Source organism: Delphinapterus leucas, chromosome 6 (genome assembly GCF_059928025.1).
Source record: "Delphinapterus leucas isolate spDelLeu-1000000601 "Yukka" chromosome 6, BTC_Dleu_Yukka2, whole genome shotgun sequence".
Classification (NCBI taxonomy): domain Eukaryota; kingdom Metazoa; phylum Chordata; class Mammalia; order Artiodactyla; family Monodontidae; genus Delphinapterus; species Delphinapterus leucas.
The window spans coordinates 72,249,639-72,264,083 of NC_143134.1; positions in this window are offsets into that span (position 1 = coordinate 72,249,639).

A 14,445-nucleotide genomic window follows, 5' to 3' on the forward strand; every position below is an offset into this window, starting at 1 on the left:
GACTCTCCTAGTAAGAGAGTGCTTGGTTGCAAAGAAGAGGCATTCACTCTAACTTAAATAAAGAGACAGGGGTGAGTATAACACATGCTCTCAGGGTGCCCTTCCCACATCCCCCTTGTTGATTCTTACATGCTGATAGCTTCTTACCGCAAGTCCATCGAAGGGTTATCTCTGGCCACAGGACAGAGTGTTGAGAAGTTGACAGTTTCTGCAAAGGAGCCTCAAACAACGTCAGGCAAGAGTTGGTGGATAAATACCTCAGCTCCTCACTGTTCTGATAGGACAACTCTAAGACACGTTCTACATCGTCTCCTAGAGGTTCCCCAGTGGGATGGCACCCCAGCAGCCCACAGCAGTCACCTTCTCATTAATACACATGGTATTGGCTTTCTTCCCTTCCTTGTTTCAATTTCCCACTCCCCTGCTGGGGCTTCTTGTGATCACCTCCCAAACGACTTGCACTCAAATCTTTGTCTCAGGTCTACTTCTGGGAGAACCCAAACCAAGATTGCAAAGTAATGGAAGGCTACAAGAGATGATCTTACTGAACATGTAAGGACTAATAACCAAGGTAGATAAAGAAATCAACCTATCCATAATAAGTCTGTCCTCCATGTCAGTAGAGAAAGAAGCTGAAACTCTCAATGTAATGATAGATCTATAATATTTTAATGACTAACACTGCAATAGCCCTTTTAAGATGTGCTAACTTGTCACCTCAGGTCCTGCCTTCCCCATTCAAGTAGAGTAACCTAAGTTCTCCCCTCTACCTGAGCATCTCTCGGGCCTTTGTCCCTGCTGATCACATGGTAATCTAAGAACAGTTCCCTGCTTTCTGTGAGCAATGCGATTTATAGAAGTAACTAAGTGATAGTTTTAAAATTATGAGTCTGAGATCTTTGTTTCCTCAAACAGGTCGCATAGGAACTGAAACTATGAAGTTAGGAATTCTGAGGGGTCTGATCGCTTGCCCCCAAACCTCTGTGGGCACCTGCTCCTTTCTCCTACTTTAATTTCTCTGTATTCTCATTGTTGGTTCTGTCATTGGCCCAACTCCAGCAATACCTCAATATGGCCACTGTGTCTTTACTTGAAAATCCCAAGGGAAGGAGAATTCAGTTGGCTTTGCTGAGTCCGTATGTTGATTCAATTGGTCATGGCCAGAGGAATGGCCATCCAGGCTCACCCCTCCACTGGGGCTTTGGGGTAAAAGAGAAGTTCCAAATAAAGAGGGATGGGCTGGCAAGACACCCAAAAATATAGCAACCATGACATTTTTTCCTGTTTTTTAAAAATTGAAGTATAGTTGATTTATAATACTGTGTTAGTTTCATGTGTAAAGCAAAGGGATTCAGTTACACGTAGATATGTATATATCTATATTCTTTTTATTCCACCGTGTATATATACCACATCTCTATCCATTCATCTATTGATGGACGCTTAGGAGCAAGCATTTATATTGAATAACTATTAATAGAGAGGATATCTATTATTATGATTAAATGGTGCTTCTAAGGTGCTTAAAGCTGCCTGAAGTTTGTTTTCTTAAATGGAAAAACCTTCCCCTTAAATTTCTTCATTGGTAAATATTTGCTGTGCTGAACTGAACCAAAAATTATAGTGAGATAGTGATATCTTATTTCATGTATCATGGTGACTATAGTAATTACCACAGATTTCTCAGTATTTTGGACAAAGTCATATTTCCTGTTTGTTTTCATTCCCTACATGTGTTAGCATGCCTTTCACAATACTCTGTTCATATTAGGAACATTTTTGTCGAATGAATGATAATATATATAGGATAACATGTGATACACTGAACTGTTTTTTGAGGCTCATTCATGGAAACATAAGCATCTGGTGAAAAGGGGGAAACATTGTCAGCTACGGGCCAATTCCTTTATTGTATTGTTGAGGATTTGCAATCGCTCTGAAATAGTCTTTCCCCAGGATAAATTTTAATTAGTCTCTAAAGTTGGTGATAAGTGAGCTTAGGTGTTTTTGTGTTTCCGTTGATTCTGGCCTGATTAATAATGTCTTAGATCTGCGTTCTGTGCACTTAATAAAGAATAACACGTGCCTGTTGGGAGGCAGCCTTGCAGAGGGATCAACAACAGGGTAGGGTTCTGGCACCGCACTGTCTGCTTGAGTTCTGGCTCTGCCATTTACTGAGTGACCTTGGGCAAGTTGTTTAATCCTCCGTGTGTGCCGTCCTCATATGAAAAATAGAAAGCGTAATACTCTCTGCCTTGCAGGCTCATTTCGAGGGTTAATTCTAGAACAACACTTGGACCTGTGCTTAGTACAGAGGAAGCTAAAATAAAGTAAGCGGGTATAATCATTCTTTGGTAAAAAATGGGTGAAAAGCTTAAAAAGAATGCATCACTATTTAGCAAACATGGGTTGTCTTGTGCTCGTATATTGTCAAGAAAGATTATTCTTGAACCTTGTAGTGAAAATGGAAACCATCTCAGTAAGGTTTGCCATTGGATAGATAGATTGCGGGTGGTGGTAAGAACAGAAAACTAATACTCGTTGGGTGTCATCTACGTGCCAGGCACGCTAAGTGCATCTCCTCGTTTCCCCCACACAGTTCACTGGGATTCTGTCAGGTCTGTGTGTCTCCAAATCTTGCCATGCCACTCTCTCTTCCAAGTTAAATAAAATCCGTGCCCATCTTTTTCCAGTGAAGCAAGTAAGAAGCCGGGACAATGCACTTGAATCCACTGTCTTGTCGCTCGCTGGTTCTATGACCTTGGCTGACCTCTCTGGTCCTGTCTCTTTTTGTTTTCCACCTTAGCTTTCTTTACTTTGTCTGTGGGCAAACTCATTTAATATCAGTTTCAGACAACTCTAGCCCTTCAGTGTCCTGGTCCTGTTTCTCCAAATCCCCAGACCATGTTTACTGCTGGGTTCTACCCTCTTCTTGGCCATGGTTGCTTTAACTGCCAAACCCATTGTGAGGCAGTCAGACCAGTGCCTGAGCTTGGATGCACAAGCAGCTAAGGCCCGGGGTGTTCCTAAGCTGAATACTTCCTCATGCTTTTGACTTGTTTTTATTCCATGGATCAGAGAGAAGACTCTGTTTATATTGTAGCTCCAAATGAAAGCCACTGAAACATCAGTGCTGTTTTAGGCATCCCACTGTTTGGGAGTCTTTCCTGTGTTCTCAAATTTTGGCAAAGCAACTGACTCTTAAAAATAACAAATCAATTTGAGGTTTCTTATGTCCACAGGCTGGCTTCTTGGAGAGTTTTGATATGACTGGGAGTAATTCCATCTTTGTCTGTGAAGTGTCACTGAGTACCAGCTGGTCTATAGATAGCCAGGTTAAGTGAAATATCACTGGTGAGTGATATTACATAGGGGCTTCCCAGCTGATTTTCCGTCTACCTGCTCCTGGGCTACTACTTAATTTCATTTGTTTGAGCATCGCTTTAAAGCAAGTATCCTCACTAGTGACAAATAGGTGTTAAGTAAACAAGGAAGGATGCAAATTCTGGTCGTGCTCATTAGCAGACTCAAATAGATTTTCTTATTTTCTATTTTCTTAAATAGATTGAATGCCATTTCCAAGGATTTAATAAATTGAACGAAATATATCAGCATGTTCTTCCTTTTCCCCCTCCCTTCACCTGGTCAGGACTAATGAAATACCATCTATTTAATGATATGCATTGCCTGTTTCTGCTGCATCTGGGAACCTAGTCATGTAGTCTTCCTTCTTTAATTATCTGACTCCGAAGAACATTTCAGTAGTCTTTTCAAGAACTTCTGAAGTTATTATTTCAGTTTTGAATGTAAGAGTTACCCCTCCCCTCCAGACACATAATCTCTAATCATTTTCTTCATATAAAATTGATAATTCATTTGTCTCCTTAGCAATAAGACATGACTGCCTCTATGCATAATGAATTGCAAAGGCTGAATTTATCGTGAAGCACATAGCAAAACTAATTGCATTTAACCGCAAAAGTCTAATCAGCATAAAGGATTCGAATATAGACACACTCATTGAATGCTAGTGCCAGAAAGGACTTCAGAGATCATTTATTATCGGCGCAGTTTAGAGATGAGAAAATTCAGGTCCAGAAAGATGAAGAAACTTCTGAAGGTCACAAACTAGCTCCTGGCGAAGCTAGGTCTAAAATCCTGCTCTGCAGGGTCTTCATACTTTTTTCTCTTAAACGAACTTACTTTCTCATGTATTAAACATTTTGAAAAAGGGACTGAAATGTATTTTTGAACATACTTGAGAAGAACTGTAATTTGTTGAAGAACATAGATCTTTGAAATATTAATGCAAGATCAGGTCAGATGTGACCTGTACCCTGCAAGATTTCCAGATCTCACCCCAAGCTGGAAGAACGTTTTCCCTCTGAATTCTCATACGACATTCTTCACCTGTCATATGACACTTGCCTCTTCCTATCTTACGTTACACTTACTTGTGTCCATGACTTATCTTCCCTAGTAGATGACGAGCTCTTTAAGAACAGAATTTCTACCTTTTATATCTTTATGAATTTCCTAAATGCCCAGTCCACTGGCTAGTGTGGATATGGAATAACAATCTCTCTCGCTCTCCTCTTTCTTCTCTCTTCTGTAAACTTTTGTGCCAAATTCCAAGAATCTCTAGAAAAATACTGACTCTTTTAGTCTGAGGAAAGAATTTTCTGTTTGTTTTAAACCAGTAAAATGATGGTACAGGGCAGCTGATATACAGGTCATACAGTAAATTGGGCAGGAGACTGTAAGTCGATAATGTAACAGTATTGTGTTTAATTTCATTATTTCTGGCTTTCAGCACATTAAGCAGGGTGAAACAAAGCTCAACCTCGTGGAGTATTTTAAATAATTAAGGAGTGTGAATTTGTTTTTCTTTTTGCACTGCAGTTTTCAGAGAAAATTAAAATTTTAAATTTGCTTTTTTGTTGTTGCTGCCTCTAGACTTAGGAAGAAAGCTAAGATTCCCTTGCAGCCATCTAGGGGAAAAATCAAAGGTTGGGCAATATTATTTTAGAGCTGTTCTAGCTGTTTTATGTCTTTGTTCATTCATTTGGTCAACTAATATTTATTGAACACCAACCACGCGTCAATCCGATACTGGACTAGGCACTATGATGGATACAGTGGTGAATAAGAAAGAAATTGTTCCCTTCTCTCAGGAAATTTGTAGAATGATGAGCAAGACAGGTAAGCTAGTGGAACATTACAGCGGTGTCTGATAGCTTTGATGGGAGAAGCAAGGCTTCTATGAGAACACCCGGAAGAGGCACTTATACTCGGTCATGGGGAGAGCAGAGAAGGCTTTCTGGAGAGAGTGGCATCTCAACTGAGGCCTGAAGGGTAAGGGGGAGTTAGCCAGGTTGGCGTGGTGGTGTTGGTAAGAATGTTCCAGACAGAGAGAACCACATGTACAAAGTCACAGAGGCAAGAGAGAGCTAGATGTATTTAGGTACTGGGAGGAATTCAGGAGGTCAAGGTTTGAAGACGCCAACCCAGTTACAATGGGCGCCTCAGTGTTGTAAAAGAGTGAAGTGGGCCTTCAAGACCTTTCCAGAGAGGGCCCTTGTGATTGGTCTCCTGCTGCTTATTGCCAGGCAGAAATACAGCCCTACATTATTTACACATTTTTCAACAGAAGTGTGGAGTCTAGCTTTTTATGAGAAATCGAGCTATTTTTAAATGTTGCTAATTACTTAATTAAGAAGAAAACACTATGTGGTCCAAATAACATGGTCTTGCAGCTGGATGCAACCTGTGGCCACCAGTTTATAATCTCTGATCTAGAATAGTGGTTCTCTCAAAGTGTGGTCCAGAGGCCAGCATCAGCATCGCCTGTGGACTTGCCAGAATTGCAAATTCTCAGGTTTAACGAATCAAAAACTGGGGGCAGAGCCAGCAATCTGTGATTTAACAAGCCCTCCAGGTGATTCTGATGCAGCTAAAGTTTGAGAACCATAGTTTAGAGCTGCGCCATAAGATATGGTAGCCACACGTGACCAGCGATCACTTGAAATGTGGCTAGTCTACGCTGAAACGTGCTCTGCGTGTAAAAGTGCGTACTGCTTTTCAAAGGTTTTGTATAAAGGAGTAAAATATCTCAATTTTTTATATTGATCACATGTTGAAATAGTATTTTGTAGCATATTGGGTTAAGTCAAATGTATCATTAAAATTAAATTCATCTGTCTCTCTTCACAGTTTAAAATACGGCAACCAGAATATTTAGTACCCATTGTTATTTCCATTGCTCACTGCTAGTCTAGAGTATGGTTTCTGGGCCAGGGAGTGCGGGTTAGTGAGGCTGAAGCAGTGATGTGGAGATGAGCCTTACGGGACTTTGTCAGCTACGTTAAAGACCTATACTTTGCCCTCAGGAAACCTTGAAATGATCGAAGCTAATGAGAGGTGTGATTAGACTGATGTTTCGGATGGACGCTGACTGGAGAGTGACTTATGCAGTAGAGGGTGCTGCACTGTGCACAGAGAGAGTGAATGGAGCAAGCCAGGGGCGAATTCTGGTCTGGCACGCACATCATACGCATTCTATTTCATATATTTATTCAGTGCATATTGCTTAGCTGGGTGGGGGAGAAGGGCTCACCCAAAGACGAATAGTATAATCTGTGTCCTCTAAGGAGCGTGCAGCCCAGTCCAGAGAAGAGCCACTGAGAGGCAGGTTGAGGTTCTAGTTGGAGTCCTAGTAAGGAGCAAGGACGGTGGGAGCTGGTTGGCCTGGAGATTGGATCCTGGCTCCACTACTTGCTCCATGAGTGATCCTGGTTGGTCACCTCTCTAAGACTCTTTTCTAATTTGTAAAATAGGAATAATAATAGTGCCGACTTCATAAAATTGTTGTGAAGATTTAAATGAGCCTCCCTCTCTCCTTCCTTCCTTCCTTCCTTCCTTCCTTCCTTCCTTCCTTCCTTCCTTCCTTCCTTCCTTCCTTCCTTCCTTCCTATCTATCTAAGAGCTTACAGCAGTGCACATTATAAGCAGCTTCAGTTGTTTTCACTGCTCAAGGGGGACTGGAATGGGGAAGAAGGAGCTGAGTTAAGGAGTGAGGCAGCCTCCATTCGGAACTGGAATGCAGGTGTTCGGGTACTAATTTCAAATCCTGGTATCCTGAAGGCTGAATACAGCAGAATAGGCTGGATAAAATGTGTTAAGCTTGGGGCCACTTTGATTTCACTTTCCTCATTTTGTTAGTTTCTTTCACCCTGGTCGACCTTCTTGAGCATTCATGCTTTCACTTCTCTCTAGGAACCCACTGCATGTTTCTCAGTCGCATCCAAACCATCATCATCAAATAGTTAAAGACCTTCAATATCTCCTCTTGCAGATCTATTTCCGTGGGCCCTATGTCAGCCTGAAGAAGGCAATGAGTAATGACTGTGTCCAATGTCCTTTCGAGACAGTGAAATGGGCATTAAACTTTGATCACTAAGTGAGCTCTGGGCAAGTAAAAGAAGCTCCAGGGCAGACATTTCTTGTAGATTGTTTGAAATCTGCACATTTTAGCACACTTCCAATGGAAGATGGTGAGTGGCTTTCCTACGATGTGCCCAGATTAAAATCCCAGGAGCAGTTTGACCTGTCCCATGTCTCACCCTCCGTTCAGTCTCAAACCTGATCTCACATCCTCTACAGAGCCTTCAAGTTTTCTCCATAGCACTTGGCTGTCTTCTCATAGCATTCATCATTTTTGGCAACAATGAATAAACACAGACTAGAAACCACCAGAATGTTCCATTAACATGGAACTGCTTAGATAAGCTACAATAACAACATAATGGAATATGTGCAGTGGTTAGTAAGAATGAGGCAGCTCTTTATGCACTGATATGAATGTTCTTCAAGATAAGTGAAAAAGCTGTAGAAGACTTTATATCACTTTGCTACATACAACGCATGTTAAGAAAAGAAAAAAATACACAATATCTTAATGACTCTAAGACACCATCCATTGTAAATGTATTATTTTATTTATCATTAAGAAAAATTGTTGCCAATCAAAATTATGACAGCGTAGATTAAAAGACATTGTGTCTTTCAAAGATGAAAAAAATGTAAGGTTTAGAATTGATAAAATACGACATATTTGTATTTACTTTGCATGTACATGGAATATCTCTAGTTATTATCACAGCCTATAGAACTGTGGGGACTGGAGCCGCTCTGCTCAGTGGGCTCCTCTCTATCTAGGCTGTGTTGACCATAGAACTTTGGATACATGCCCGTGAGCCACTGAAGGAGGCCACAGAGTGGTGTGTTCATGTGCTGGTATCTTTACCTGGTGTGTTGATTTACTTGTCTCTTTATCTGGTATACATCCTTTGCACTGATTGCTTGCTGGTTTGGGAGTAAACAGTGAAACGACTTAGAACCAAGTCCAAGGATGGAAACAAGAAGAGATACTGTTTTTCACTTGCTCAGCCTTATTAAGAAGGCCAAAGACTTTGGCACTCAGTGGGTGATGAGACACCACTTGCCGGAGTGTTAAGATGGACTGTCTCCTTTTAATAAGGTCCCTGGCCGTGGAGGAAGGAGTAGGGGTGGTGGAGTGGGCAGAGAAGGTGCCTGGTTCTAGGGCGGATGCAAACAGGTACTGGAGTTTACTCTCCTTGATATTTTCCCTTGCGGTAAGCGTACGACCCGGCGTGGAATACCCTCAGTATGTTGTGTATAAAATAAAATCATCAAAGGAGAGTCACAGGCTGAAAAGTGGGAATAGACCGAAAGCAATGGAAACTGGCGTTTGACTCCAGGGAAACTCTTCCTATTTTAGGCTGTTTATTAAGGACTCAGATCCTTAGGAAATGTTCCTAGGAAATCTGGAGAAATTCTGTAGGGTCATATGGGATGATTGAAACTGGAGGAAAGTGTGTTCAGAATCAGACATCTCAAGTACACCATGCCCTGCAAATATGGTACAATCCCTTGCTAACACTGTTACAGGATAAAGAAACCACATTGTGCCTTACGGTGGTTCTACTAGACTAGTCCTTTTCTGGAAGTACACATTTTCCTCAGCTTGCAATGGGGTTATGTCCTGATAAACCCATTGTAAGCTGAAAATATCATAAGTCGAAAATGCATTTAATACACCTTACCTACTGAACATCATAGCTTAGCCTAGCCTACCTGAAATGTGCTCAGAACCCTTACGTTAGCCTATAGTTAGGCAAAATCATCTAACCAAAGCCTATTTTATAATAAAGTGTTGAATAGCTCATGTAATCTATTAAATACTATACCGAAGGTGGAAAACAGACTGGTCGTATGGGTACAGAATAATTGTAAGTGTATCAGTTTTTGCTCTCATGATCTCATGGCTGTCTGGGAGCTATGCTCGCTGCCACCTCCCAGCATCACGAGAGAATCATATCATTTATCACTAGCCTCGGAAAAGATCGAAGTTCCAACTTCGAAGTATGGTTTTTACTGAATGCGTATCATTCTCACACTACTGTAAAGATGAACCATCCTGAGTTGGGACCATCTGTAGTATTTATTTATATATGGGGCCCATGCTTGAATCAGTGTGGTATTGAAAGCTCTTAACTGGAGTTCCATTGTTTCTCCAAATAAGCCAGCCTTAAAAATGCTAGAATAAATATAAATTCTCTGGAATTATTTAAATGTGAGTTATTACTATCAAGGTGTCCCTTTCTGGTGGATTTTACCCTTGGGGTCACACTCACTCCAAGTGTCCCACATGCCAAACCTGATCAACAAGAGTGAAACTGTGTTTTTTCTATGAAACCTCAGGAAACAGTCAACTCACAACCTCACCACAGAGAGGCAGTTTATAGCTAGTATCACCTTTAGGAGCCAACTTCCACAAGAGCTACCAGGCTGAGAAAATTCTTTAGGAGCCTGGGGTGGAGGATAATCTTGTGTTGAGATTCTTGCCAGCTTAGGGCAAAGAACTGGGTCTCAGGGCCCTGCAGTTCCCAAACTTTGCCTTCTTGGAACATCAAGAGGAATCCTGACTGTCTTACAAAGTTCAATGACAGGGAGAAATATGGGTACTCGGTTTTCTGAAGAAGCCCTTTTCACATGCAACTAAATTAAGGAGCATAAGCACCTCCTTTAAATTCACAATCTCCTTTAAAAAATTAAGGGCTCAAGGGAAGAAAAGGGCAAGATAAAGTAATTTTGCAGGCCCCCCCCCCCCCCCCCGCAGTACGCGGGCCTCCCACTGTTGTGGCCTCTCCCGTTGCGGAGCACAGGCTCCGGACGTGCAGGCTCAGCGGCCATGGCTCACGGGCCCAGCCGCTCCGCAACATGTGGGATATTCCCGGACCGGGGCACAAACCCGTGTCCCCTGCATCGGCAGGTGGACTCTCAACCACTGCGCCACCAGGGAAGCCCTGGAGGGCCCTTTTTAAAAGAAGAGGATGGATGGAAGTGTTAGGAAAATAAGTGCCGAGAAGGCTTAACTGATCAAGCATAAATATGACTGAGAAAGCAAAGCAGTCACCTTGAGTTTTTTGTTTTTTATTAAAATGCAATGTAAATGGAAGGGAAATGTTTTCAGCCGTGACTTAAAGGTAACTCTGCTAATTTGTTTTTAAAAACAGACAAAAAGGGGCTTCCCTGGTGGCGCAGTGGTTGAGAGTCCACCTGCCGATGCAGGGGACACGGGTTCGTGCCCCGGTCGGGAAGATCCCACATGCCGCGGAGCGGCTGGGCCCGTGAGCCATGGCCGCTGAGCCTGTGCGTCCGGAGCCTGTGCTCCACAACGGGAGAGGCCACAGCAGTGAGAGGCCCGCGTACAGGGAAAAAAAAAAAAAAAAAAAAGAAGTGATACATTGAAATTATGCTTAAAATAAATATTGTTTCTGAAAACTGCAAAAAACAAGAAGTGTAAAGTGGGTTTAATGACTTTCTAGAATTATTTATAACGGCATAAAAATCCCAACTGGTATCAACTCAAATATCCATTAGAAGAGCAAATGCAATCTAAATTATGACACACACATACATGGAAACATCATATAGTTACTGGGACGAAGTGAGAGAGTGGCATGGACATATATACACTACCAAATGTAAAACAGATAGCTAGTGGGAAGCAGCCGCATAGCACAGGGAGATCAGCTCGGTGCTTTGTGACCACCTAGAGGGGTGGGATAGGGAGGGTAGGAGGGAGGGAGCCACAAGAGGGAGGAGATATGGGGATGTATGTATATGTATAGCTGATTCACTTGGTTATACAGCAGAAACCAACACACCATTGTAAAGCAATTATACTCCAATAAAGATGGTAAAAAAAAAAAGAGTTTCAAAGTGATTATACCATTTTGAATTCCCACCAGCAAGGTGTGAGTTCTGGTTGCTCCATATCCTTGTCAACACTTCCCATTGTCAACTTTTAAAAATTTTAGCTATTCCAGTGGGTGTGTAGTGGCATTTCTTTGTAGTTTTATTTTGCTTTTCTTTGATGGTGAAGAAAATTGAGCACTTTTCATGTGCTTATTGGCCATATATTTTCTTTTGTGGAGAGTCTGTTCAAATCTTTTGCCTAGTTTTTATTGGACAGTGTCTTTTTAGTGAATTGTAAGAGATCTTTGTATATATTCTGGGAACAAGCTCTTCTTCAGATACCTGCTTGCAAATATTTTCTCCTACTCTGGCTTGCCTTGTCATTTTCTTAACTATGTTTTTCAAAGGGCAAAGGTTTTTAATTTTAAAGAAATCCATTTTATCAATATTTTCTTTTATGTTTCATGCTTTTTGTGCCCTAAGAAATCTTTGTCTAACCCAAGATCATAAAGATTTTCTCCTACGTTTTCTTTTAGAAATATATTTTAACTTTTAAGTTTGAGATCCATTTTGATTCGTTTTGAGTTAACTTTTGTGTCTGATATGAGGCAAGGGGTGAGGTTCTTCTTTTTTTCCCCCACAAAGATATCCAGTTGCTATTATTTTCTAAAGTTAAATCCTTACCATATAACCCAGGAATTTCATTCCTCAGTATTCAACTAAGAGGACTGAAAGCATATTCACACAAAGATTTGTACATCAGTGTTTATAGCAGGCTTATTTATAATACCCAAGGACTAAACAACTCAAATGTCCATCAGTTAGTGAACAGATAAATAAACTGTGGGAGAGCCATATTATGGAACACTACTCAGTAATAAAAAGTCACAGAATACATATGCAACATGAATAAACCTCAAAAATATTATAGTACTTGAAAGCAAGCAAACACAAAAGGCTACATAATGTGTAACTCCATTTATATGAGATTCTAACAAAGGCAGCACGATGGGGACAGAAAGCAGATCAATGGTTGTCCTGAAGCTGGCAGTCAGGGTAAGAAACTGACCGAAAAAGGGTGTGAGAAAACTGTTTAGGGTAAGGAAAATGCTCTATGTCAGGGACTGTGGAGTTGCATACATTACTGTATGTAATTGCCAAAACTCTGCTTTTGAAGTGGGAAAATGTTACCGTGTGTTAATCAATCTATGAACAGGAGAAAATGGAAAGGAAGTAAGTTAAAATTTTAAGAGTGATCCTTTCTGGAGAATTGATACTTTTAGCATGCTGTAATGACCTTCTTCAAAAATATCACCTGAGATGCACAGTTCATTGAGCTGTATGACCGACCCTGTTATTGTACAGGAGACATTGATGTGGTGGTGAGCTCTTGGGGCAGGGGAACTGTTCTGCAGTCCTATGATTCGGTTGCAGTGTTTTAGTGAGCCCCTGGGGCTATGACCTTCACAAGTGCTTCTCAGATTTGTTTTTTTTCCCCCCTTAGGAGAGACAGGAAGGCTAGTGGGTACTGGAGTTGGGTATTGCCCTTCTTCCACGTTGGCAAAATAGTTTCTATTAAGGGCAGGCCTTGTTAAGAAGGCGTATTTAAATATGACTACTTTTCCACTCCCTCCTCTCAAACAGTGAGGGGGAATTTTTCTCCTGTCTGTACCGTGAGAACGTAATAGGGTTCCCGGAGGGAAATCTCATGAAAGTGTGGAGGCCCTCCTAAGACTGGACGCCTCTCGTATGTTTAACTCACAAACTTGTCCACACTGAGGCCTCTAGCAATTCGTTAATTACAGATTAGGTTTTCCTAGCCTGGTGATGGTTACCAAGAGTTTTTTCCTGCTGGCCTTCAGCTCCAGTAGGTCGGTCGAGATTCTCTATATCTGCCTGTCTGTCTCTTCAGCTTGGCGGGTAGCAGTTTACCCTATGACCTCAGTTCTCTGGTGGATCTAAGAAGTGTTGTTGATTTTGTTTGTTCAGCTTTTTTCTTGTTGTGTTAATGGGAGAGCTGACTTCCAAGCTCCTTAAATGCTAGACAAGATATTGGAAATCTCAAGCGCTTCTTTCCGCGTGGTAATAGTATCAGTGTTTTTTGGGGTTTTTTTTTTTTCTTTCTCTGTACTTTTTGTACCTTTGTACTTTTCTTACTTTCCACATTTTCTACAATGTGCATATGTTCATTTTGTAAGAAATCTGAAAATAAATGTTCTCCTAACAGAAAAAAATTTAAATGAGTTTAATCTCTGTTGCCTTGGAGGAAAATAAGGCAAGTTGCAGACAGCAGTACAGTACTTAGAAAAGAAAAAAACCCAAACTTTCAACCCCTACACAGCTTACTATCTATTGTACATTAACATGACTTTATAATGCCATTGTCATCATTAGCACAACTTAAACATTACAGGAGTCTTGCCCCGGCAAATAACTATTTTTCATTACACGAGCTTCCTGTAAGACACATCAGCTCTTCAGTGGAAAGCAACACAATTGATAGTTGTGCCCTAAGACTCTTTGATTTCCCCCTCAAAATCCTTTCCTTACTCCTTCCACCAATCCTAAACTATTATACCATGATCGCTACCCTGTCCTAACCAAATTCCCACACTGAAAGACACTTTAAATCTAATTTCAATAAAATCCAACCTTGACTTTCCCTCTCAAATAAACTACCAAAGCTCCATCAAGGTGGTGGTCTCCCTTACCACAGTAAGCAATAAATTCAGCTTCATCTTATTACCAGGTTACACTGGGGATAGCTGGGGAAATGACATTTGACAGTGTATATCATTCTGTGTGAACAGGAAGAAACAGGAAGAAGTAACCACACCAGTCTTTGAAAGCCGATTGCCTGGTAGGGGTGAATTCTAAATTAATTTTTTTTGCATTATTTCACTGGTGGTGGTGAATACATGTCTATTTTATAATCTTGGAAGAGGAATTTAATTAAAGTTTTTACAAGAGAATTAAAAAATGCATATATATGCTGGGGGCACTATGAACCTCCATTCTTTTTGAGGTTTATAATCCCACAGTGAGCCTTGCTTCATAACAGTCCTTGGGTTCACAAAGAGGCCTCTGTGTGTATATATATATATTATATAATATATATATAATATATATTATATATATATTACTGTACAGTAGAAACTAACA